The sequence below is a fragment of the Nelumbo lutea genome, chromosome 2 (assembly GCF_056320005.1).
Source record: "Nelumbo lutea isolate HS-2025 chromosome 2, American lotus-T2T, whole genome shotgun sequence".
In the NCBI taxonomy this organism is placed as follows: Eukaryota; Viridiplantae; Streptophyta; class Magnoliopsida; order Proteales; family Nelumbonaceae; genus Nelumbo; species Nelumbo lutea.
In genome coordinates this window covers 107469116-107496314 of record NC_142685.1, presented here as the reverse complement: position 1 = coordinate 107496314, position 27199 = coordinate 107469116, and the positions used below count along the sequence as shown (strand labels likewise).

The following is a 27199-nucleotide window of genomic DNA, read 5'->3' as shown; positions in this document are numbered from 1 at the left end:
TTTTATCTACTCATACTCTTTTTTTTATATATATATATCACCAGTAATTTTTACTAATTTTAACTTAGGCTGTATTTGATTTGATAGAAAATAAGAAATAAACAGAAAGTTGAGGGAAAGTTTCTTGACTAACTTTGTAAAATTTCCTAAGTACTCTCTCAACTTTTCTGTTTATTTCTTTTTTTTCTTTTAAGCCAAAAATGGCCTTCAAATTGCATACAACCATTTTAAATGCTAAATGGTATTTGCTATACCATAGCTTCTGCAATAAAGAATGTAAAATGGTCACATACATATAATAGACTTAAAAGCCATAGTAAATGGTTGGTAAAAATATCCAGAGAGCCTTCAAAAGGAATAAGTCATCATACAGCAATTTAGACAGTAAATGATTTGTAAAATGCCATAGTAAATGGTCGGTAAAAAATCCACAATAGCACGTTTAGAATAAAATTTAGCGATTAAGTCTATTAAATGGTTGTCTAGAGTTTCATAGATTTTGAAGCAGTTGTTTAGAATCATTTTTGGGGATACACATGAAAGTGGTTGTGTCCCACATTCAAAAATAACAAGGGTCCGTTTGGTTTGCAGCTGAAATTGGAATTAAAATTCTTTGGAATCAGAATTAAAATGGTTTATTTCTATAGTTTATTTGGTTCAAATAGGAATGGGAATGGAAATTGGAATAAGCAAGAATGGAATTCCCAAAGGAGGGGCAAGGAATGACCATTCCCTCATATAGAGGAATGCCATTCCAGCAAGAATGAGAATAGAATTCCGATTTCACTCAATCAAATAGTTAGAATCAGAATAACTCATTCCGGTTCTGATTTCAAACTCCTATTCCCGCGAACCAAACAGGAACTAAGAAATGTAAAGGACTTATATGCAAAAAATGGCCCACAACCTATGGCTTAAGTTTTTGGATTGTAAATGGTGTCCCAACTCTTGTATTAAAGTCCCATGTGTGTATATATACTCAAGTTTCCCAATTTGGCAACTCCCAATTGGAATTGGTAAGGTTGGAGCTAATGGTTATGTTAGCTCCCTTTTTTTTCCTGGGGGGATAATTGGTTTTGATGATAGGACATTCACATAGGGATGTCAATGGGTCGGGCAAATGGTAAACTCGGCTTAGGGTTTTGATTATTCAACTCGAGTTGGGTTTGGGTTTTGGCTGATCCATCCTACCGGGTTATGATATTTTGTGATGGAGCGCCAGCTCGTGACCAGCCGGCGCTAGATCCGTCTTAGGGAGGAATTCCTATGCTAGATATCCATCGTCGGATGAGGGGCATCGAAGACTTCTACTTAGTATCGAAGACTGTTATTTTACTTATTCTACAATTTGTCCTTAGACACGTTATAAATACTTCTTCTATTTTAAGTTTTAGGAACAACAATAATATTTTCTTTATCAATTCATTCTATTGTTCTATCGAAGTCGTACGTTGAGTATCCTTCGTGAGTGAGGTCAGTCCCTCGACCAACACTCGGCCAAAGGGTTTGCTCGTGCAACCATCATTGTTCGAGCAACTCATGCTATGCCAGGTGGTATCAAAGCGGGAGTTCGCCCAATCATATGGCCAACCAAGACGATAGCAGTCGCAACCAACCTCGTGACGGAGATCAGGGGTTACAAGCTGTTTGGAGAGCAATCGAAGAGCAGCGAACAGCCACTCATAACATTGAGTAACAGTTGGCAAAGATCGCTGGACAACTACGGACTGTGTTGCGAGAGGATGTTCCAAGGAATGGGAATAATGCATTGAATCAAGCCGGAACGGAGACAACCACGGTAGGTCGATCATTGATCCTATACCTCAATTACCCAAGAACCCTATTATTGATGATGATAGCGACTATGAGCTAGAGTAAGGCGTTGCTCCAGTTAATCCCGAGGGTGGTAGGACTGATAGGAATTGGCGATATCATGGCAATTTTAATCGACACCGGAATAATGACGAGTTTAAACTAAAAGTGGATATCCCTACTTTTAGTGGAGAGCTGGATATAGAAGGTCTTCTAGATTGGATTACCGAGGTAGATCATTTCTTTGAGTACATGGAGATCCCAAAAGAAAGAATGGTGAAACTAGTAGCTTTCAATTGAAGGGAGGAGCATCTGTCTAGTGGGAACGAACGAGGGAGACTCGGATTAGAGAAGGAAGAGGTCTAGTTCGAACATGGAGACGCATGAAATAGTTAATAAGAGGTAGGTTTTTGCCTCCTGGTTACGAACAATACATGTTTGAATCGTATCAGTGATGTGCACAGAGAATGAAGAGTGTGAATGAGTACACCTCGGAATTTCTGAGACTGGTCGAGAGGAACCAACTATCAGAAAGTGACAATCAACAAGCAACTCGTTATTTGAGTGGTTTGAGGCCCGTTGTTCGAGACAAGATTGGAGTCCAGATGGTTATGAGTGTACGAGAAGCGAGGAACTTAACTTTGAAAGCTGAGTTGATGTCTCAAAAGAGGACCCGGGTTGATAATTATCGACGGTACAACAGGAATGATAATAGGCAGGCCGTGGCTGATAAGGGCAAGCCAACTCAAGGGGTGCAACCCCCTAACCCACCTAATGTAGCTAACACCAATAAGGCTGCAACGGGAGGAAGCACTAGAGGTAACACTTCAAACCCTCCTAAAAACATTAATCCTTATGCAAGACCTGCTCCTTTTAAGTGCTTCAAGTGTAATGAGGTTAGACATAGGTCTAGTGATTGTCCCAGGAGGAAAGCAGTTAATGTGGTAGAAAGGGAGGAGGAAGAAGTTTGTGGGGATGAAGTGTATTGTGGGCCCGATGGAGAGGACGAAGGAGATGTTTATGAACACGAAGAGTACACGTGTGTTGTAAGAAAGCTTATGTTCTCTCAGAAAAATGGGGATGACACACAATGACACCGGTTGTTTCGCACCAGGTGTACGGTGCAAGGTCAACTGTTTGAATTGATTATTGATAGTGGCTGCTAGGAAAACATTATTGACAAAGATGTGGTGAAGAAGCTGCAACTAATTCCTAAGAAACACCCTAACCCTTACATGATTCGTTGGATCAAGGAAGTTGGTGGCATACGTGTGGAGGAATGCTGCAAGGTTCCATTCTCTATTGGTAAGTATACGGATGAGGTTTATTGTGATATTGTGGATATGGATGCTTGCCATATTTTGCTTGGTAGGCCTTGGCAGTTTGATGTAGATGCTAAACACTTGGGTAGGAAGAACACATACCAGCTTGAGAAAGAGGGTGTGCACTATACATTGTTGCCTATGGCGGAAAAGAACCAAACCAAAGATTCCAAGGTGGAGGGGAGGAACTTTCTTACCATAAGGCATCATCACTCTGAATTTGTAAGGGAGTGTAAAGATACTTGCGAGGTCCACTTACTGGTTATAAAAGGGGAGAGTGTGAGTGAGCCACTAGGAGTGAACAAAATTCCAGTGGAAGTGCAGGGATTGCTCGACGAGTTTCATGATATAGTTCCTGAAGATTTACCTAATGAACTACCACCCATGCGAGACATTCAGCACCACATTGATTTTGTTCCTAGTGCTAGCCTACCTAATCTGCCACACTATAGGATGAGTCCTAAGGAGAATGAGATCTTACGGGAGAAGGTAGAGGAGCTATTGAAAAAAGGGCATATCCAAGTTAGCATGAGTCCTTGTGCGGTGCCGGCATTATTGGCACCGAAGAAATATGGGAGTTGGAGGATGTGTATTGACATCAGAACAATCAACAAAATCACTAATGGCTACAAGTTTCCCATTCCAAGGCTGGATGACATGCTTGATCAACTTGATGGGGTTGTGGTCTTTACCAAGATTGATCTCAGAAGTGGTTATCACCAGATTAGAATCCGTCCCGGAGACGATGGAAGGCAGCTTTCAAGACAAGGGATGGATTGTTTGAGTGGTTAGTCATGCCTTTTGGACTAACCAACGCACCGAGCACCTTCATGAGACTGATGAATTAGGTATTACGTCCTTTCATTGGCAAATTTATTATGGTGTATTTTGATGATATTTTGATTTATAGTAAATCCATTGATGAGCACATGGGACATATCCGGGGGGTATTGAGTGCATTGAGAGAAAATAAACTATATGTTAATTTGAAAAAATATACTTTTATGAGTGATAGTTTATTATTCTTGGGTTTCATTGTAAGTAAGGATGGGATTAAAGTAGATGAGGAGAAAGTGCGAGCCATTAAAGAATGGCCAACTCCAAAGAATGTGAGTGATGTGAGGCGTTTCCATGGGCTAGCAACTTTCTACAGGCAGTTTATTAGACACTTTAGTAGTATAGTAGCTCCTATTACCGAGTGTTTGAAGAAAGGTAAGTTCTAGTGGGGAGAGGAACAAGAACAAAGTTTTGCTCTAATAAAGGAGAAGTTATGTACCGCTCCTGTCTTAGCTTTACCAAGCTTTGACAAGTTATTTGAGGTTGAGTGTGATGCTAGTGGAGTGAGCATAGGAGCTGTATTATCACAAGAGAAGAGACCAATTGCTTTCTTTAGTGAGAAGCTATGTGAGACTAGAAAGAAGTGGTCTACTTATGATAAAGAGTTTTATGTTATTGTGAGGGCATTGAAGACATGGGAACACTATTTGATTGCTAAAGAATTTGTCCTTTACACCGATCATCAAGCCCTTAAGTATCTAAGTAATCAAAAACAATTGAGGAGTGATCTGCATGCTAGGTGGTCTACTTTTGTTGATAAATTCCAATACAAGGTTGTGTATAAGACAGGACAACAGAATATGGTGGCAGATGCTTTGAGTAGACGTGTGGCCCTGATTAAGACCCTTAGCGTTGAGAATGTGGGTTTTGAGTGTTTGAAAGATCTGTACGCTCAAGATGAATAATTCAAGCAGGTTTGGGAGAAGTGCATGGCCAGACAACCATCAGGTGACTTTTACGTGCATGATGAGTTTCATATAGGGAGACCAATTGTGTATTCCTTGCACATCCCTTTGCGAGAAAATCATTAGGGATTTGCATGGTGGTGGCTTAGTAGGACACCTTGAGAGGGATAAGATGATTGAGGCTGTCAAGGGGCGTTACTACTGGCCTAAGCTGAGGAGAGATGTGGCTACTATCGTGAGTAGGTGTTATATATGTCAAACAGCTAAAGGACAAGCTCAGAATACTGGTCTTTACATGCCTTTACCAGTTCCTACTACTATCTGGGAAGATTTGTCTATGGATTTCATGTTGGGTTTTCCCAAAAACTCCACAAAACATGGACTCCGTGTTCATGGTTGTTGACAGGTTTTCCAAGATGGCACACTTCCTTCCATGTAATAAAATTGCAAATGCAACAGCAACAGCCAAACTATTCTTTAGGGAGGTTATTCGTTTGCATGGGGTGCCTAAGACCATTACGTCAAGTAGAGATACAAGGTTCTTGAGTCATTTCTGAATTACTTTGTGGAAGTTATTTGACTCGTCTTTGAATTTCAGCAGTACAGCTCATCCATAGACTGATGGATAGACAGAAGTGGTGAATCGAACTCTGGGTAACCTGATTCATAGTATTTGCAGAGAGAGGCTGAAGTAGTGGGACTTTGTTGTAACTCAAGCAGAATTTGCCTACAACAATGTAGTTCATAGCTCTATAGTTGGCAGGTCAGATTCAGTCAGTACAAGAGGAAGTAAAGCAGAAACTTCAAAGAGCCAATGAGATGTATAAAGTGGCAGCTGACAAACATCGAGAGTACAAGGTGTTCGAAGTCGGTGATGAAGTCATGGTGTTCTTAAGGAAGGAGCGCATACCTGTTGGGAAGCATAGCAAGCTAAAGCCTAGGAAGTATGGCTCGTACAAGATTATTAAGAAGATCAATGACAATGCTTATGTAGTGGACTTGCCAAATCACATGGGTATTTCCAAAACGTTTAGTGTTGTTGATCTTCATCGTTATTTTCCTGAGGTGACGCTTGCATATCCTGATCATGACTCGAGGTCGAGTCCTTGCCAAGTGGAGGTGAATGATGGAGTGACAACTTGTGACCAGCCAACGCCAGATCCGTCTTAGGGAGGAATTCCTATGCTAGATATCCATCGTCAGATGAGGGGCATCGAAGACTTCTACTTAATATTGAAGACTGTTATTTTACTTATTCTACAATTTGTCCTTAGATACGTTATAAATACGTCTTTTGTTTTAAGTTTTAGGAACAACAATAATATTTTCTTTATCAATTCATTCTACTGTTCTATCAAAGTCGTACGCTAAGTATCCTTCGTGAGTGAGGCCGGTCCCTCGACCAACATTCAGCTGGAGGGTTTGCTCGTGCAACCATCACTGTTCGAGCAACTCACGCTGCGTCACCTTGTATATGTACAAAGTATTCTTGTAACTTTTTGACTTTTAACTCTATATCTCTATATCTTTAAAGTTTAGGATTTTCTTGCACGTTGGTTTTTATTTTTTTTTTCTTTTTTTTTTTTAGTAGAAAAAAGTGACATCTAGATTTTATAAAACAATTTCCTAACTTAAATTAATAGATTTTAGGTCTTCAAAACATGTTAAAAAAATACAATTTAAATGATATGGGTCAGGTAAATTATGTATTTTAAGGTCAGGGTAGGGTTGAGGCAAACTTGTACGAAACCCGATTCGTTGACATCCCTACATTCACACATAGGACAGAGGTTATTAGCTTACATGTATTATGTATAAATGATTAATTTCAAATTGAAAAAGAATAAGAGGCAAAAGGAATTTATATACAAGGATCAGCTCACAATTTAATTTTATTGCAAGTAATATTCACGTAAATATTGATAGTTTAAGCTTTTTGATAAGCTCACAACAACTCATTTCTCTCTCTCTCTCTTTTAGTAAATAGAATAATAAAATATTTAAAGACGTAGTAATCAACTGAATATCGGCTTCAGCCATTAATAAGCTCAAGCTCACAGCCTCTTCAAAAACTTATCCACTAAACGATGAAGCCAAAAAAAAAAAAGAAAAAAGCTCCTCTATTTAACCACTTTCAAGGGCACAAATGGGGAAAGCTGGGCTGAGTTTAAACTCAATCCAGACTCAACTCTTAACCCGAACTGTCCAATTCAGGCGCAGCCCGCACTGAAATTTGATACATTCAAGTTGGGCTTAGGCCCAGGTCAGGCTTAGGTTAGTCAATCAGCCTATGCTAAAATTCGATATAAATGTATTTTAAAATATATTTATACCTATTTATATATGTTTTATTGAATATATATATATATATACATGTTAATGTGTATCTATATATATATATATGCATATGAGTGTGTACATAATCAGGTTGGGATAAGGTTGGATTTGAGCCAATCCATGTAAATTTGCATTTTTTGTCAGCTCGGATTCTGATTAGGGCTCTCAAAAAACAATATATATAGAGAGAGATATTTGAGTAGTCTTTATAGGAACACTTTTTGGTCAATTACTACGGGGGCACTTTCGTCAATACAAATCAATATTGTGCTGCCCATTTTCCATGTTTATTGACCAACATGTTCCACTAGAAATAGGACTATCATCTCCTTTCTCACTTGTTAGCATGCGTTGCCTTAAAAAGAGAGAGAACACAGAATCATTTACTGTAATGTGGTTATATAAACATCGCTGTACTATGCTATGAAAATTGAATTACAGCCCTAGGGCGAAGGGGAATAATCAATAAAGAAAAACTAGAACAGTAGAGCTTGCTTTAGGTGGATATAATAAATGCCCACTTGAGAAAAAGAGCTCCTCTTACAAGATTTTGTTGTACAATATTGAATTATGTGGAGAGCTCCCAAATAAAGGCCAGAAAGGTTTTGTCAGGTACTGTTCCCGTGGCCCTAATTTGGTAATCCAATGGGGCCCAGTCCCTGGTTCCTAGTCGTCGTCGTCTTGTTTTATTTCTGTCTTAAATTTGTGGTCCAAATCCAATCCAATTTTGAACTTTAAATTAATGGCTTCCTGCCCAGCACAATACTGGAATTTCCAGCGACCCCATATAGATGGAGCAGGTGCAGTAGGATCACAAGCCCAAATCTGGTTGGTTGCAAGACCTAATGCTGCCTTTGGTTGTAATGTGAATTTATTAATTTGCACTGATGCAAAATCATTATAGTGTAAATTATGATTTATTTTTATTTCAAAATTTATCTTATTTTGTTTGATTCCAGTATAAATGAAGTAAAATAAAATTTCAAGTAGAATAAAGTGAAATCTAAGACAAAATTAAATGAGAATTTGCATTATTTTCATTTGCACTCCCATGCATTTATACTAATGAAAATAAAATTGTGCTGCAACCAAACACAGCCCAAGTATCATAACAAAAGAAGACATTCTGCTTTCTAGCATGGAGCAAATCAGACTGGAACTCAGACCTGTGGAAATACTATGGACAATGGCCGAGAGAGAGAGAACTTATTAATTATCTCAGTTATTCTCCTTATGGCTATATTTGGTTTGATGGAAAGAGAGAAATAAAATGCTGAGGAAGTTTTTAACAAAATAGTAAGTGAGCAAGTGTTTGCACGTGGCAATTTTTTATGATAATTATAGTACTTTATATTTTCTATATTTTTTTCATATTTCTATGTAACTTATCAGATTTAGATTTGCTTCCTTTAATTATTATTTCTTGATATATATTTATAATTAATTTTTCTGTTTGTAAATTATGTTCCCTATGATTGGGAGGAAATTTACATTTATAATGGTGTATGTGAAGGTAAGGATAGTTTTCTTTTTGATTGGGTGAATTTTAATGGGAACATGAGGTGGCATCTATCCACATAAATGGCTTTTATGGTTCAACAATGACTATTTAAATATTAAATGTCTCAATTATGGTGTTTTGTCAAAATACACATTTGTCCCCAAGAAATTCAGTGATTAAAGCTCAGTTTGGAAGGAGTATAAATACAAATATGTAGAGTGCAATACATTCAAAATAATACAAAATACAAGGTTTTGCACTCTACATATTTGTATTTGTACACCTTCCAAACTGAGCTTAAGGGATAATTTATATCCAATAAAATTCCAGAAATTTACGATATTAAATGTCTTAATTATGGTGTTTTGTCAAAGTACACATTTGTCCCCAAGAAACTCAGTGATTAAGGGATAATTTATGTCCAATAAAAATTCTAAATATTACAACATTAAATGTCTTAATTATGGTGTTTTGTCAAATTACACATTTGTCCCCAAGAAATTAAGTGATTAAGGGGTAATTTATGTCCAGTCAAAATTCCAGAAAATTACAATAATAAATGTCTTAAATATGGTGTTTTGTCAAAGTACACATTTATCCCCAAAAAAATTTAATGATTCAGGATTAATTTATGTTCAATAAAAATTCCAGAAACCAAATCCTATTCGCACTTTTATAAGTAGTATAAATAAATATAAATATAGATTTTGTGAAATTTCTTAAGAATTTTTTCTCAACTTTCTGTTTCTTATTATCAATCAAACCAAACACATCCTAAGGATTACTAATCATATAAAACATTTAGGTTGTGTATAATTAAAGCAATAAGAATAAGTAAATAAATAAATGCCCTTAAGTGTTGGTTTAAACTTATGAAGAATCATTTTGGTTTTCTCTTGGTAACAAATATACTTCTTCTACATTCTGAAATTAAACTGAAATTAATTACATTTAGAGAAGTAGACTTCCCAAAAGGAAGTAGTAGAGATTTTTAGTAGCTAAGGGTGTCAATGGACCAGTTTTGGATTGGACCCCATCCGGTCCAAAATCAATTTGGATGGATTGGACGGACCAATAAGACATATTGGATTGGACCAATCTGGCCAAAAATATTTATTAGATTGGATTGGACCTGATTCATCCTTAACAAATTTATATTGGATTGGGTTGGATTAAGCCAATATCTGGTCCATTGATATAAGATAAGAATATATGTGTCAATGGACCGGGTTTGGGTTGAAACTTATCTAAATCAAAATGAACTTGAACAGATTGGACAGTCCAGACATTAAATTGGACCGATCCAAATTGGTCTAAAATATTCATTGGATTGGATTGGACCTAATTCATTTATAATGTACTCACATTAGACTGGATCGGATTGGACCAAATCATGTCCAATTGACATCCCTACAGTGGCCAGTCCAACAATGTTGCAAAAGCTTGGGCGGCTCTTGAAGCTCACTAGTCGGCATTGAGATTTAAGAGTAGAAGAATTATCATCCAAGGCGACTCTAAACTAGTGGTGAATGATTTAAAAGGAATAGAAGAATCGTCATTGAAGGCAACTTGAAGCTGTGTCTTATATTCATGGTTTTAGGGAAGTTAATTTTGCTGCTGATTAACTTGCAAATTTAAACCATAGTATGGAAGTGAGAGATCTTAGTCTTCTTTCATATAAAAAAGAAAATGCTTGTGTAGTAGGAGTTAATAGAAAACCACATATATTGATCAACAAAATAATAAACTGAGAAGAGAGAGACCTGGTATGATCTATATATCATCATCATGAGATGGGAACAACATCTAAACATCCATAATTCAGATCAAACTCTCATGGTCCATATGTCCTTTAGTCTTAACCTCTGCTCTCTGACAAAAAAGCAGAGAAAAAAAAAATAAGGCAGATCAGAATTTAAAAGGCAAAGGTCATGCATTTAAATCAAAAACCTGCTGATGGTTGTGGCACCATCTGGGGCCTTGAGTGTAGTGTCGGAGACATTGGATTTGATCAGTGTGACCCCATAGAACAAAGTTGCTTTACTGATAGTCTGGTACAGTTGGGAAAATCATTCATCTCTTGGCACATTTAAATTGCCAGAAAACAAATGATTTCTAGCTTAGATTCGATGAACTGGCCATTGATCAACAGGAGCCTTCTTTAATATCCTGTGTCATTGTTGACTACCCTTTTGACAGCATTCCATTGACACCCCCTTGTTCGAAGCTCATAAGCTAAGTTTTGATTGTACCCTTCCTTATTAATTACTTTCGGAAAAGTGAAACTAGTTTTATTTAATCATGCTTTGCCTTTAATATTCGGCTAAAAAGTATTTGATGTCTATGATAGAGTCTGTATAACTAAGAAAAGATGTTTGCTTTATGTCAAATAATTTTATATTATAAAATTTTGGATCATTTACTAAAACATTCCTATAATTTCATGGATTTATTTAAACCTACCCTATAGTTTGTGTCATATTAAAATACCCTTATAGTTTGCAATCGATTTACTTAATCGACCTTCCATTAGATGATAGTGGGAAAATTACAGTTTTGACCCTAATGTTCATTTAGATAAATTTAATCAAAAGAAAATAAAATGAAAATAAGGAAGGGTACCCCTAAACTTTGGGGGTAGTGTCAAGTTAGTACCCGAACTTCAAAACGTGTCACTATAGTACCCAAACTTTCGAAAACTGTCAAGTTGGTCCCTATCGTTAGTACTCTGTCCGTTATCTCAGTCATGTGATGACATGTAACGGTTAATTTTTTTCAAAATGTCAAAATTACCCTTTAAGTGTTATGCCAGTTTTTGGATTAACGATGATCACTATTATGCCAGTTTCTCAGATCTGGCGTTTCAAAGAGGAAGGAGGAGGAGACACAAGAGAGAGAGAGAGAGAGAGAGAGAGAGAGAATGTTCATCCTTTCATATTCTCCAACCATGGTGAGTAGAAAAGGTTCCCGATATGGCACAACCTTGAGAAACTGTAATCCGCATTTCATGGCACAAGGAGACGAGTCAATGGGGACTTGACTTTGCAGAAGTTGTTGAGTTAGATTTTGCAAAAACAAAGAGAGGAAGCAGGGTGGATGCCGGAGCAGGTAGGTTTGGAAGCCACCAGAATCTTGAGATCCAAACCTCTAAACCCCTATAACCATAGGACCATGGAGAGCAAAAAGAGGAGAAGGGGCGAAGTAAGAGAAGATGAACAATGATGATGATGATGATTCCCTATTACTGGTCTTCTCTCTCCTTGGATCATGCCTCTCTCAAATCCAAAAGCCAAAAATCCTAGAAAGTGCAAAAGGGGCAAAGTAAGAGAAGACAAAGCGGTATGCTTCATTTTCTAATCAATTTCAACTCTCTAGTTTTGAATCCACATACTGTCAACTCAGTTCAAATTAGAGAAAAGGACTAGGAAATGAAAGGGTGTATTCTCCTTAGTCACACGCCCATAATTGATTAACTTATATATGAAAGAGTACAAGGTTATGGAAATGACAATTGTGCCATTCTCTTACAAGAAAGAATAAAACAAAGAAATAGTATACATAAGTTACAACATAAAAGAGTGGCCCCAAGAGCCAAAAAAAGGTAACAAGATGTAAGAGACATAAATCAGTCTCTACCCCCCCCCCTCACCTCAAACTAATGCCAGTGTATGAGCATCGATTTGTCAACTAGAAACTAGTGGCGAGCATGAGTCATAGCCTTTGTGAATAAGTCAACAAGTTGTAGGGTAGAAGACACATGCAGTAGAGATATGTGTCCAACAGAAAACTGATCTTTAATGAAGTGGCAATCAACCTCTATATGTTTGGTTCACTCATGGAAGAAAGGGTTAGATGCAATCTTGATAGAACCCACATTATCAGCATAAATAAGAATTAGAGATGCCAAGGTCATCAAGGAGGGCTCTTAGCCATATAATCTCACTACAGACGGATGATATAGCCCTATACTCAGCCTCGGTAGAGGACTTGAAAACAGTCGGTTGCTTTTTACACTTTCAAGACATGAGGGAATCACTAAGAAAAACACACCAACTAGTAGTGGAGCATCTAGTATCTGGGCATCCTACCCAATCAGCATTTGTATAAGCAAATAAGCCAAGCGAAGGAGATGCAAGAAAGAAAATGCCATGTGAAAGTGTTCCACGAATTTATCTGATAATACGAAGGGCTACAGTCGTGTGTGGTTGTCAAGGAGAAGAGACAAACTGACTGACCACTTGGAAAGCATAAGAAATATCTAGATGTGTCATGGTGAGATAAATCTGACTACCGACAAGCTATCAATAAAGAGTGGCATCTACTAGGGGATCTCCATCATCCATTGAAAGTTTTAGATTCATCTCAAGAGGTGTGTCAGTCTGTTTGTCATCACTCAGGTTTGCAAATTTCACAAATCCCATCGCATACTTGTGTTGATTAACAAAATACCCACGGGAAGAGTGAGTAACTTCTAGCTCCAAGAAATAAATGAGATGACCAAGGTCCTTCATCTGGAAAGAATGACTGAGAAACTGTTTCAAAGAGGAAATGCCCTAACTATCATCATCGATAATAAGAATGCCATCCACATATAGAGGTAATAATGTAATTCCTTGGGGACGTCTCAATATAAATAGCGAATAATTTAAAGAGCTCTGGGTGAATCCTACATCTATGATAACTGAACGAAATTTCTCAAACCAAGCCCTAGGGGCTTGTTTAAGACCATGCAAGGACTTTTTAAGTCAACACACCAGGGGAGAACTATCATAGTATCCCAGTAGAGACTTCATATAAACAGTTTCCTTGAGGTCTCCGTGTAAGAAAGCATCTTTGACATCCATCTAATTAATCTCCCAGTGTTTAATTGCAAATATAACCATCAACAGACAAATAATGGTCATCTTAGCTATAGGTTGAAATGTCTCATCATAATCTATCCCATACTCCTACTTATACCCTTGTGCCACCAAGTGTGCCTTGTATCTATCAAGGCTCCCATCGCAATTAAGCTTCACCGAATATACCCACTTGCTTCCAATTAGAGAGGCATTTAGAGGGACAGAAACCATGTCCCAAAGGCTCCCATCGCAATTAAGCTTCACCGAATATACCCACTTGCTTCCAATTAGAGAGGCATTTAGAGGGACAGAAACCATGTCCCAAGTACCATTATCAATAAGAGCTTGAAGCTTAATATTCATGGCTTCTTTTCAATGCGGAACAACCATAGCCTTCCGATATGATGTGGGAATTTCTATGATAGACAAAACAGTAAAGGAGTTATGGTTTGAAGAAAAATCATAGCGATCAAGAGGGCAAGAACCTCGAGATGAATGATGTAAAGGGGGATTAGAGGATGGTTGAGGATCATGGATAGGTGCAAGTGTATTTACAGGATCAAGAGAATAAGAAGAAGTCGTGGCTAGAAATGATGGATCAGCTTCTAGTGATGAAGGGAGCAGAGCGATAAGAGATGGAGCAACTAGCCTCTTCCTGAAATAGGCATTGAGCAATTCTGGAATAGGAGGTGAATCAAAAGAACCTATAGAGTCAAAAGAATATAGCATCAAAATGGAAATAACAGGCAACTTAACAATGTGGGCAAAAAAAATGAAATGTTCTCAAGAAAGATGGCATTGCAGGATACACAAACTTGATGAGACTTAGGATTATAGAAAATGAAGCCCTTATAGTCAGGGATTTACCCCTCAAAAGCACACATTGCTGAATAGGGAGTAAGCTTTGTGCACTCATGTAGTGGAAAGTGAACAAAACATACACAACCAAAGACATGAAGAGCAGAAAAATCAGGTGAACGATGAAACAAGATTTGAAAATGAGAGCTATTATGCAAGACAGATGAAGGGAAAATGTTAATAAGGTACACAACAGTGTTGGCCACCTCCACCCAAAATGAAGTAGGAGCATGGGAATCATGAAGAAGGGTCCGAACTATGCTCAAGATATGTCTGTTCTTGCACTCTGCCACTCCATTTTGTTGTGGAGTGCCAAGACAAAATCTTTGGGATTGAATTTCATTGTCTCTCAAAAAATTTTGAAAGTCTCCATCAAGGAATTCACCCCCTGAGTTTGAATGGAGAACCCCAATGTTTGCATCATATTGGTTTTTTATCTTTGCTAAGAAAGATCTAAAGGTAGAAAAAAACTTCATATTTGTTCCTCAAAAAATAGACCTAGGTAAAGTGAGTACAATCATCAATAAATGTAACAAAATAATTATATCCCAACATGTAAACAACTAGAGAATACCAAACATCACTATGTGCTAGTTTAAAAGGAATAAAAGCATGTTCAACAACTGAAGGAAAAGGTAAAACATGGCTCTTACTCAAGCAACAAGAAATGCAAGCCTTATCAACATTATTAAAAGAAGTAGCATTAGAAGACAAAAATCCATCAAGAAAAAAAGACTCGAGTTTATTTGCATAAGAGTGACCAAGTCGCCTATTCCATAAGTTCCATATATTATTTCTACAAATAACTTTAGTACTAGGGGTAGTAGTAAGCAAATAGGATGTGGAGGAAGGCCCCGATGTCTTTTCAAATTCCAAAGCAAATATCTGACCTAGCCTACGCCCCTTCCCACCATCCCATTATTAACCAATGTATGCCCCTGTATATGGTTAGATGCCCCAAAATCAATGATCCATAAGTGATTAGGAGAGGAACAATAATAAAATGACTCACCAAAAAGACCGTTGGATGAAAATGTAGAGGAAATAGTTGAAGATACTATTTGACACATTCTTTTTTCTATAAGAGCTCCAGAATTTTCACCCATTCCTGCTGAAGTTATAGTCCCTGTATTTAAACATTCAGTTGTTGTCTGGAAAGCCTTATGTTGACTCTTCTTAGAACTTGAACAATTCCCTTTGTTGGCTGGGTAGGACACTTAGGAATAATATGTCCATGTTGCTTGCAATAGGTACAGAAATTTTTCTTCCAACAATGTGAGATAGCATGTCCGTATTTTTTGCATTCATAATGTTGTACTTGGGACAAGTCCTTCTTGGGCTTGGATTTGTTTATTTGAAAGGTTGTCTCTATTCCAAAATCAAATTTCAACCTCAAGGTCGATTGAGTAATGAGTCTAGTTTCTTCCCTAGGAAGCTCTCCCAAAAATGTGTCAAGTGTGAGAGGAGTGCCCATACTAAGAATGTAATCTCATTTTCAGGTCTTAGATGCATCAGAAAATGCATGATCTTCCTCCTATCAAAATGTCCTTTCAGATATTTGATGCAGCAAGCAGAAGTGGTTTCACCCATGTGAACTAATTCACATTTTATCCACAAATTCACAAAGCCAGCATAGTACTGTATTTTCTTCTCACCCTAACCATAAGAGAAAAAAAAAATCTCTGTATCAATTTGATACTGACGAGAAATGTTGGACTGTTGGTACACCTTTTCCATGTAGGTGAACATCTCACTAGCAGTTCAATAACTTCTCATTGAAATAGCAATCTTTGTTTTAACTGAGCCAAAAAGCCAAAACACTACTTTGACATTATCAATCTTCCACTGTTTCAGCCCCTTAGATCAAATTCATCATGTTGTTTTGTGGAACTAGAGGTGTAAAGTGGGTCGTGTCGGGCCGACATGGCATGGCCCATGGGCGGCTTGCACAAAGTGCGGGTCATGTCATGCTGGCTCGTGGGCCGTCACAGGCCGCCACCCTCCCCAGTGAAAATTCTAGGGGTCGGCCCAACACGGCCCAGGCCCATGTTGTGCCACGGGCCTAGGCCGAGACGGGCAGTAGGTTGTGGTGTGGGCTTGGGACGTGTCGGGCTGTACCACAGTGCAGGCCTTGGGCTTAGGCCGAACCAGGCTAAACTGAATGGATATGTCATATGGATATGGCTATGGATTATGAATTTACGACTACCTAAAAAATAAATAAATAAAAGTAAAAAACAATTCAAATAGGAATTTTATTTCATTTAAAATTGAATGAATAATGATACAAGTTACAATGCAAACAAATATTGAAATATACAATGGTTGGATACTTCATACTTCATACTTGGATGAATGAAATATGAAAATGGAATAAATTAATAAAATATAAAAAAATACAATATAGTTACAAATTGAAAATACAAAATTACAATAATAGCAAATAAATTAAATAAAATTAAAACAAAATTTACAATAATTTGAAAAAAATAAAAAATTGTGGGTTATTTGTTAAAATTTACATATACATTATGATGAAAGCATTCACACTTTCATCATCTGCTTCAGGTGAAATATCTGGTGTATGTAGTAGTATCATGCCCTCCTTTGTCTTGTAATTGTAAAGTTGTAATCTATATTTTGCATCATGATTCATGATTGCATCTAGCCAACCCTGGTACAGTGGTACCTGTAGGTCCTGCACTAGAACAACTAAACAAGACTCCGATTGAACTATATCTTGTAGACACCGGAGAGGTTAGTACATCACGGATCACGTGCCATGGTGGGATTGGTGACGAGAAATGTTCTCCGACTTCTCCCAATATTTTTAAAATTTATTTTTCATTATTTCAACAATTTATTTAAATTGTGGGTTATTTCTTCTTCCTTTTCATGTGTGAGAAAATGTTTGGTCAAATGGCCAGTACCACCCTTGCCACAATAGCTAAAGCCTTTTCTACATTTTTGGAAAAATGTTCTTTTTCCCTTTCCCTCAACATCCTTTATTTTAAATATTTTCCAAGTCGGGCTACTAAACTTGGGGTTTTAGGAAGAGTTAACCATTTTTTAATTCTAAAAAAATTAAATTAAATTAATTAGACTTACCCCGAATTACCAGTTCAGAATCCCAACTTGATTTCAACGGTTAAAGCCTTTCAACGTGACAACATCTAAGGATCCAAGCCTCCCAAATTGCTAACTTGGAGAATCAAACAATCAGTCAATCAGACTATGAGACTATCAAAGTTCACTCATATTGCAAACGGTGTATGAGAGACTGAGAGAGTGAGAAAGGGAAGACTAAAGAGACTAAGAGAATAAGAGAATTGTTGAACGTTGATTGTTGAATGAGTGTGATGAGAAGAATGGTGGAGGATAGAGGCCATAAGGCTATTTATGGGAATCAAAAATAATTCAATTGCCCAAAATACCCTAAAGATTTTTATTTTAGTTATTGGGAGGGGTATTTTGGTCATTATAAAGTTATTTATAACTTTACCCAAAAAGCCCTCCTAAACTAGTTGTTATATAGCTATTGGGCGGAATTTGTGTCATTTTTCTCCCCTCTATACTAGGAAATGAAAGGGTATATTTTCCTTAGTCACACGCCAAAAAATGATTGACTTATATATGAAATAGTACAAGGTTATAGATAGGACAATTGTGCCCTTCTCTTACAAGAAAGAATAAAACAAAGAAATAGTGTACATAAGTTATAATATAAAAGAGTGGTTTCAAGTGACAAAAAAGGAAAGAAGATGTAAGAGACATAAATCAATCTCTACACATACCTTCATCTCTGCGTTTAGTTCCTTAAATGTTTTGCTCTACAATTGATCTTAAGCCACCGATAGAGATTTCTGATGCCAAGTACAAAATATGTCTTCTGCTACTGCAGATAATGAATGCAATAATTTGGTTGGCATTTGGGTCAAAAAATACATCTACTTCAGCCTCCTATGTTCTTGATTTTAGCAACCAATTGAGCAAGCAAAAATAACAGTACCCAAGGAAAGAACAGTCGAACGGAGAACAATAAGCGCAGCTCGGTTTTATCGTCTCTCTCTCCATGAACTCAACAAGCCAAATAAAAGAAGTTGCGAGGGAGAGAGAGAGAGAGAGAGTTTCCCAAGTGAAAACCCTCAACGTATAGTGTATAATATCATTTTTTGATCGTTTCCGGTGACCAATCGTCAGATAAATCATCTCCGGCATCAATTTCCTAAGAAAATCCATTGGAAGCAAGCACTACAACTTCGAACAGATGCTTGGAATGAACAATGTGATTCTCAATATAAGGGTTTAAGCATGAACAATGATTCTCTCTTCTTTAGACCGCAAAGGGCTATTTGTGTCACTACACTTGTCCATGAGCATCAGTTAACAGTTCTAGACCAGCTTGACGGTTTTCGAAAGTTTGGCCATTGCAGTGACATGTTTTAAAGTTTGGGTACTAATTTGACACTATCTTCAAAGTTTAGGATATTAAATTGGAATTTTCCCTTTTTTACACCACAAAGTTGGTTTATTGATTATTACAACTAGAATTGAGAATTAGGTCCAAATTCAATAAGTGGCCCATCATAGTAAAGAACTCTCCAGTGATTAATCTGAATCTGAGACTAGGATTGAAATGGAACAAATTGCATATGGAAGTAACATGGTGGTGCAGGGGAGTTCACAAGAACCCATCAATCTAAGTCCAAAAAGTAATGCAAAGTATTGAACCCTTATAGAATTTGTAACTATTTTGTACAAATGAGGAATTCTTCACTTTTACAATATATAGTGGAGAGAGAAAGAGAGAGAGAGATCTACCTAAGTTGTTTTAGATGGATAAATCAAGGGTACAACTCAGGTGGCTCCTCTATTTTTAGGTCTCTAGGCTTCATATCAAACAACCAATTACATTGAGTTCAATTATCATGCATTCGTTAATATTGGTTCTAATTTAAATCCAAATCTAAACTTTAAAGTGTGCTGAATTTTCATGGATTCATATTTTACAAAGTATATTTTCACATTTAATAAAATATACGTATTATCAAATTCAACCAATCATTTCTTTTGTTGCACAGTCTGGTAGATGCATCATAGATTTTGCCATTACAATAATTTGAAAAAATAAAAAATTGTGGGTTATTTGTTAAAATTTACAATTTAAACAAAATTTGCATATACATTATGATGAAAGCATTCACACTTTCATCATCTACTTCAGGTGAAATATCCGGTGTATGTAGTAGTATCATGCCCTCCTTTTCTTGTAATTGTAAAGTTGTAATCTATATTCTGCATCATGATTCATGATTGCATCTAGCCAACCCTGGTACAGTGGTACCTGTAGGTCCTACACTAAAACAACTAAACAAGACTCCGATTGAACTATATCTTGTAAACACCGGAGGGGTTAGTAGATCACGGATCACGTGCCATTGCGGGATTGGTGGCAAGAAATGTTCTCCAACTTCTCCCAATATTTTTAAAATTTATTTTCCATTATTTCAACAATTTATTTAAATTGTGAGTTATTTCTTCTTTCTTCTCATGTGTGAGAAAATGTTTGGTCAAATGGCCAGTACCACCCTTGCCACAATAGCTAAAGCCTTTTCTACATTTTTGGAAAACTGTTCTTTTCCTCTTCCCCTCAACATCCTCTATTTTAAATATTTTCCAAGTCGGGCTACTAAACTTGGGGTTTTAGGAAGAACTAACCATTTTTTTAATTCTATAAAAAACATAAGATTAAATTAATTGGACTTACCCCGAATTACCGGTTCAAAATCCCAACTTGATTTCAACGGTTAAAGCCTTTCAACATGAGAACATCTAAGGCTCCAAGCCTCCTAAATTGCTAACTTGGAGAATCAAACAATCAGCCAATCAGACTATGAGACTATCAGAGATCACTCAGATCGCAGAGGATGTATGAGAGACTAAGAGAGTGAGAGAGAGAGAGAGAGAAGACTGAAGAGATTAAGAGAATAAGATAATTGTTGAATGTTGATTGTTGATTTGGTGTGATGAGAAGAATGGTGGAGGATAGGGGCCATAAGGCTATTTATAGGAATTGAAAATAATTCAATTGCCCAAAATACCCTAAAGACTAATTGTTTTTTAGTTGTTGGGAGGGGTATTTTAGTCATTATAAAGTTATTTATAACTTTACCCAAAAAGCCCCCATAAACTAGTTATATAGCTATTGGGGGGAATTTGTGTCATTTTCTCCCCTCTATAAGGAAAATACATAAATACCCCCTATATAGTTGTTTATGTAAACCCCCCCGGGGGGCCAACGGCTAGTTTTCGGATGGCCAAGTGTGGCCTGCTACGAATCGTATCGTGCCCACCCGTGACGAGCTGTGCTACAGGCTGGGCCGTGCCGACTCGTGGGCCAAGGGCAACATGGCATGAACAATCATGTCGTGCTATGCCGGCTCGTGGACCTCGAACCCCCGGCCCAACACGGCATGGACCATCATGTCAAGTCTGGCACGGCCCATGGGTTGTCGTGTTGTGCCGGATCGGGTCGATCCAACTTCATGTCAAACCATGCTAGGCCACCTGATTTACACCTCTATGTGGAACCATCAACAAATCCCCATAGGCCATTTCCCTCAACATAGAACTGAAAATGAAATTTCCAAAAGGCATACTTTGTCCCATTAAACTTTACTAGTAGAATATCCCCTTTCTCCATGGCCATTTCAACAATGAATAAACAAAAACCTAAGAAAGTAGAGCAGTTGAAAGTCAAAAAGAAACCAAAACTTGATGGAATATGTGTATCCAATCACACACCACGAGGAAGCAAAACCCAATAAAAAAAACAGCCACACAAAGTTTTCGAACTGATAACAGTCCAAAAAGGGTAAGTTTCAAGGACTATCGAACAAGAAGAAGGGCAAAACACCCTTCAAATGTAATCCGAACCAAACTAAATTATAGATTTGTATAAGATGAAAAAACGACAGAGTTATGATGATCATTACAACAACCTAAGAGATCCAAAGTTGAAATAGATGGGTCGATCTCACAAGCCTAAACAGATTTCAATCAATAATAGTTTGAAAAAACCTGCTCTGGTACCATGTCAACTCAATTCAAATCAGAGAAGGACTAGGAAATGAAAGGGTGTATTCTCCTTAGTCACACGCCCATAAATGATTAATTTATATATGAAAGAGTACAAGGTTATGGATAGGACAATTATACCCTTATCTTACAAAAAAGAATAAAACAAAGAAATAGTATACATAAATTACAATATAAAAATGGTCTCAAGTGCCAAAAAAGAAAAGAAAATGTAAGAGACATAAATCAATCTCTACACATATCCATCGATCTCTGCGTTTAGTTCCTTAAATGTTCTGCTCTGCAATTGACTTTAAGCCACCGATAGAGATTTCTGATGCCAAGTATAAAATATGTCTTCTGTTACTTCAGATAATGAATGCAATAATTTGTTTGGCACTGGTTTGGGTCAAAAAATACCTCTACTTCAGCATCCTATATTCTTGATTTTAGCAACCAACTGAACAAGCAAAAATAACAGTACCCAAGGAAAGAACAGCTGAACGAAGCACAGTAAGTGCAGCCCGGTTTTATCGTCTCCAGTGACTTCAATCGTCAGATAACTCATCTCCGGCATCAATTTCTTAAGCAAACCCATTGGCAGCAAGCACTACAACTTCAAACAGATGCTTGGAATGAACAATGTGATTCTCAATACAAGGGTTTAAGCATGAACAATAATTCTCTCTTCTTTAGACCGCAAAGGGCTATTTGTGTCACTACACTTGTTCATTAACATCGGTTAATAGTTCTATACCAGCTTGACGGTTTTAGAAAGTTTGGCCATTGCAATGACATGTTTTAAAGTTTGGGTACTAATTTAACACTACCCTCAAAGTTTAGGATATTAAATTGGAATTTTCCCTTTTTTATATCACAAAGTTGGTTTATTGATTATTACAACTAGAATTGAGAGTTAGGCCCAAATTCAATAAGCGGCCCATCATAGTAAAGAACTCTCCAGTGATTGGTCTGAATCCGAGACTGGGATTGAAATGGAACAAATTGCATATGGAAGTAACACGGTGGGGCAGGGGAGTTCACAAGAACCCATCAATCTAAGTGCAAAAAGTAATGCAGAGTATTGAACCCTTATAGAATTTGTAACTATTTTGTACAAATGAGGAATTCTTCACTTTTGCAATATATTGGAGAGAGAGAAAGAGAGAGATCTACCTAAGTTGTTTTAGATGGATAAATCAAGGGCACAAATTAGGTGGCTCCTCTATTTTTAGGTCTCTAGGCTTCATATCAAACAACCAATTACATTGAGTTCAATTATCATGCATTCGTTAATATTGGCTTTAATTTAAATCCAAATCTCAACTTTAAAGTTTGCTGAATTTTCATGGATTTATATTTTACAAAGTATATTTTCACATTTAATAAAATATACGTATCATCAAATTCAACCAATCAATATTTTAAGACTTTAACAGGAGTAATAACCAGAATGTTCTCCAGATCTCGATTTTACCGGTTAACCAAGTGGTTTGCCCATCCAACCCACAAACAGCCCGACCATCCAATCCAGGCCGAGTCTTGAAATATTACACAAAAGACATATATTAATTTGTATGGTACATAGTACTGAAGGGGGACTGAGATGAGATCCATTCAATATGAACCTGCAATAATTTTGTGGGTTGGGACCGGTTTCTCCTTTTGAGGGAGGAATTCACTGGCATATGTTCATCGCCTAGTACTGGTTACTGAATATTTCTCCATAAATCATTGCACATATTGGAAGAAAGAGAGTTTCTTTCCAGAAACTTGTGTAGTTGATGCCATGGAACTGTCCTGGAGCACCAGGAAGGAAGCAGGAAAGAGCTGTGTTTGTCCCGTCCCCATTAGACACAACAGGACCCATTTTTTAGTCTGGCTTCTGAGTTCTGATGAATCCTGGCAGGAGAGTAAACTTGGATCTATATGACTGAAATTAGAGAGTCCAAACGGCCGGCCGGTCAGCTGCCACCGTATTAAGCCGTAATGGTACTTCAAAAGAACAAGGCCCAGTAGTACTGGTATCCCTCCTGCAGGTTTAAGTCTGGTCAGCTTATGGGCATCTGGAACATCTCACCATCTCCTACTTTGTTTTATTATTTATGGGAGAATATAATATAGGAATAAGTTGACTGTATTTCACCACAGAAATTTGAAATCACAGCCCCTCCCCCTATAAACTGCATCCTGTCTATGGATTTGGCATTGATTCGCGGTTAGGCCATCTGTAAGGTGGGGTTAAGATTTGTTGAGGTGGGCTGAACTATGGTTTTCAAAACCGAACCGGATCAGATGGTTGGACTAGAAAAATCGGGAACTGGTCATGTTTCCCCTCAAAATCAGATTTTCTCAAAAAAACATTGCTCGACCCAGTAACCGGACCCCTGACCGGTTTGGTCTCCGAGTGTGCGCTGTGTGAGGAGCAGACCCCAATTCGGGCATCTGTTGATCCATGCACTGTCCCATCCTTTCCACCCTTGATCTTGAGCTGAGTACCTGAATTGGTGTTAATCTTTTTAAACCCTGCTGACCGTTGTGCCCAGAAACCGATCAGGTACTAGTTCTAGTTCTGCTTCAGTCCTGAATTGTCATTTTCCTAAAAACCAATGTTTTAAAAATTGATCTGGAATCTGAACTTCTTTGGCCCTTGGATTTCGAATCAGCAGTTTGACCATCTGGTTTGAATGGATCATTCATTTTAATTTAAAATTTTAAAAATTAAAAAATAATTAAAATAAAAAGGCCAAAAACCATTGTCTAGGTCAACAGGTCGATAGTTCGACTACCCAGGTCAGTAAATCACTAACCGAGTCAATAGTTTTGGCCTAAAAACAGTTTTAAGGTGAAATGTAACCGGTTGCCTAGATGGTTCCTGAGTCAACTGATCCAACCATCCAGTCTGATTCAGTTTCAAAACCTTGCCAAAAACTGTTAATTTAGTCAATAACCTACTGGTTGGGGCGGTTGAACCATCGATCCATTTAACCCAAATAATAGTTTTTGGCCATTTTTTTCTTAATTAATTTTTTTAATTTTATTTTTGTAAGCATCAGGGCTGATTCAAAGCCCAGAAACCAATCACCATAGTGGTTTCAGTAATGAATCGGTTTTTAAAACATGGTTAAAAAGTTAAAAGTTTTTTTTGATAAATAATGTTAAAACTTGATAGAACAGAAACAGCTCTTGATGATAGATAGAGAACAAACTAATATTGTTTTCAAACTATTAAAAAAACAGAGACAATCTATTTATAAAGGAATTTCTTTATGATGTCAAACAATCTCAAGATGGGACCTACAAATTAAACAATTCAGATTGTTAGGAAGTATATGATATGTTCACATTTAATGATGTAGCCCATAATATATCTAAAGCATGGTAATAGCACAAGGGACCACTTCGTGTGTGTGTGTGTCCATATTAGATTGTTTCTCATATTAGTAGCCATTAAGGATCGTTTGGTGCAGAACTAACAGTTTCATTAATGAGCCCGGATCTGTATAGCTGCACATCATTGCTGTCTCCATGGTAACATGTTTGAGATGTGCAGCCATAAATTATTTGGCTACCAACATGTTGGTGGTAGATCTGACTCCTCTTTAATTCATATTGAGATAACAGAATTAGGTGCTGCATAGATAAGAGGGTTGGTGTAATAGCAGTCATTATTTGGTGTAATGGTAAAATCTTGGCTGAAAGATATGAGAACACAGGTTTGAGTCCTATGGTGGTCATAAATAAACAACAAAGATTTGGGTTGGCTCGAATTAACATTTTACACTACTTTGGTTTTGTGCCCTTGAATCATATTTATTTAAATTTTGACAAAAATCTAATATGAATTCATCCAAATTGGAGACGGATTTAGCGTTTACACCTGTCCTCATAACTACTTGCAACTGTGCATTTTGAGCATCTCTCTATGAACAAAAATATATAAATATTCCCAATACACAATTGCAAGTGACTGTAAGAACAGTGTGAACACGATCTTGTGAGGACTGAATCTGAATTCCCCAAATTGCATCCCATGAAAGTAAATTCTATCTGGTCCACCCCCCCCCAAGTAGCTGCAACTAACATTGGGTAATGGCCCTTTTCAGGATAAGATAAATGGCGATGCATGGTCCATGCAAACTAAGCTTTGATGAACTAACTCTTGGGGCTGATTCGTTAACCAACTAATAGCAGAGTAGGTTTTGGGTTTAATTCCGAGTCAAGACAAAGCACCTGTGACCGTGGCTTAAGCATCATTCCTGATTCCACCAATGCATCAAAATCAGAGTGCAACTTTAATGAATGGTTCTCTCTCATCTCATTTGGATTGTCAGGCAAATCGACTCATATAGCTTAGGTTCAATGAACACTCTTTTTAAGAGATGGCAGCCTTCTCCGACATCATTCTTGTCTGAACACTGTAGTTTAAAAGGCAACAGTTAACTAAAGAAATTTCACTTATTCTGACCGTATATCATGTCCCCATCTGAGACTGAGACTGGGAGTTTGTGTCCAAATTCAGTCATTAGTCTAAAAAGAAGAAAAGGAGAAAGGCAGAGAGATAGAGATAGAGATGGTCAATGATATGATGAGGACGGACACAGCACTCATTTTGTTCTTGAGGTTACTGAACAGAAAGAGTACTACTTTTTGAAATCGCCAAATTCAAGTCATATGGACTTCTGGGCTTGCCTAAAGCTGCCATCATAGAGGCCACTAGTAAGTAAAATCTCAGGCTGAATGGGAAGTAGGTTGGAGTCTGAAAGCAACCACTTTGTTTAAAACTCGTCAGAAAAGGCAAAAGAAAGATTAGGTCCATATACAATCTTACTCCTCCCAAAGACTCAGGATGGCCGGGAACATTTGGTGTAAAATTTGATGTTGTTTCTCTATGGTTTTTACTTTTTGATATGGAGAGACTTCACATAAATTTTATACAAGTTGTTTTTGTTTTCTAAACAAAAATCACACACACAAACGCATCCTAATGTTTTTTTTTTTTTTGGAATATCCCTATTACTTAATGGTAGGGGTGTCAATGGACTGGTTTTGGAATGGATTAGTCCGTCCAAATCAAAATCAATTTGGACGTATTGGACAGACCAATACATTGAATTGAATCAGCTCAGACTTAATAGCCCAAAATATTTATTGGATTGGATTGGACCTGGTCCATCCATAATGGATTTATATTGGAATGGGTCCAGTTGAACCAATATCCAGTCCACTGATAAAAGATAAGAATACATGTGTCAATAAACCAGGTTGGGTTGGAATCAAGGTTCAAAATATTGATATGCCAATAGGGGCGTATCAGGCTATATCGGTACTTTTCTTTACTTTTTTTTATTTTTTAAAAAACCGGTTCAGGAGGGAGTGGTTTAGGACTCCTCCACCCCCTGAACTGGTTATAACCCTGATACACCCTTTGTAGGTGCATATCGGAGAGCTCCCAAAACAATACGTATCGACTGATACAGTCCGATACATGTCAGTTGATACTTTAAACCTTGGTTGAAACCAATCTAAATTAAAATCAATTTGAACAGATTAAACGATCGAGGCATTAAATTGGACCAGTCCAAATTGATCTAAAGTATTCATTGGATTGGATTGGACCTGATCCATCTGCAATAGACTTATATTGAATCAGATCGGATTGGACCAATTGATACCCCAGTGATTTTTGAACGTACCAATGGTAGCTTT

The 27199-nt window shown here is 37.3% G+C and overlaps 1 pseudogene; it reads left to right on the top strand.

Annotated features, from left to right (window-relative positions):
- The first annotated feature begins 2279 nt into the window (after nt 1–2279).
- Nucleotides 2280–6046, top strand: LOC148872584 (uncharacterized; annotated as a pseudogene).
- The last annotated feature ends 21153 nt before the right edge of the window (nt 6047–27199 follow it).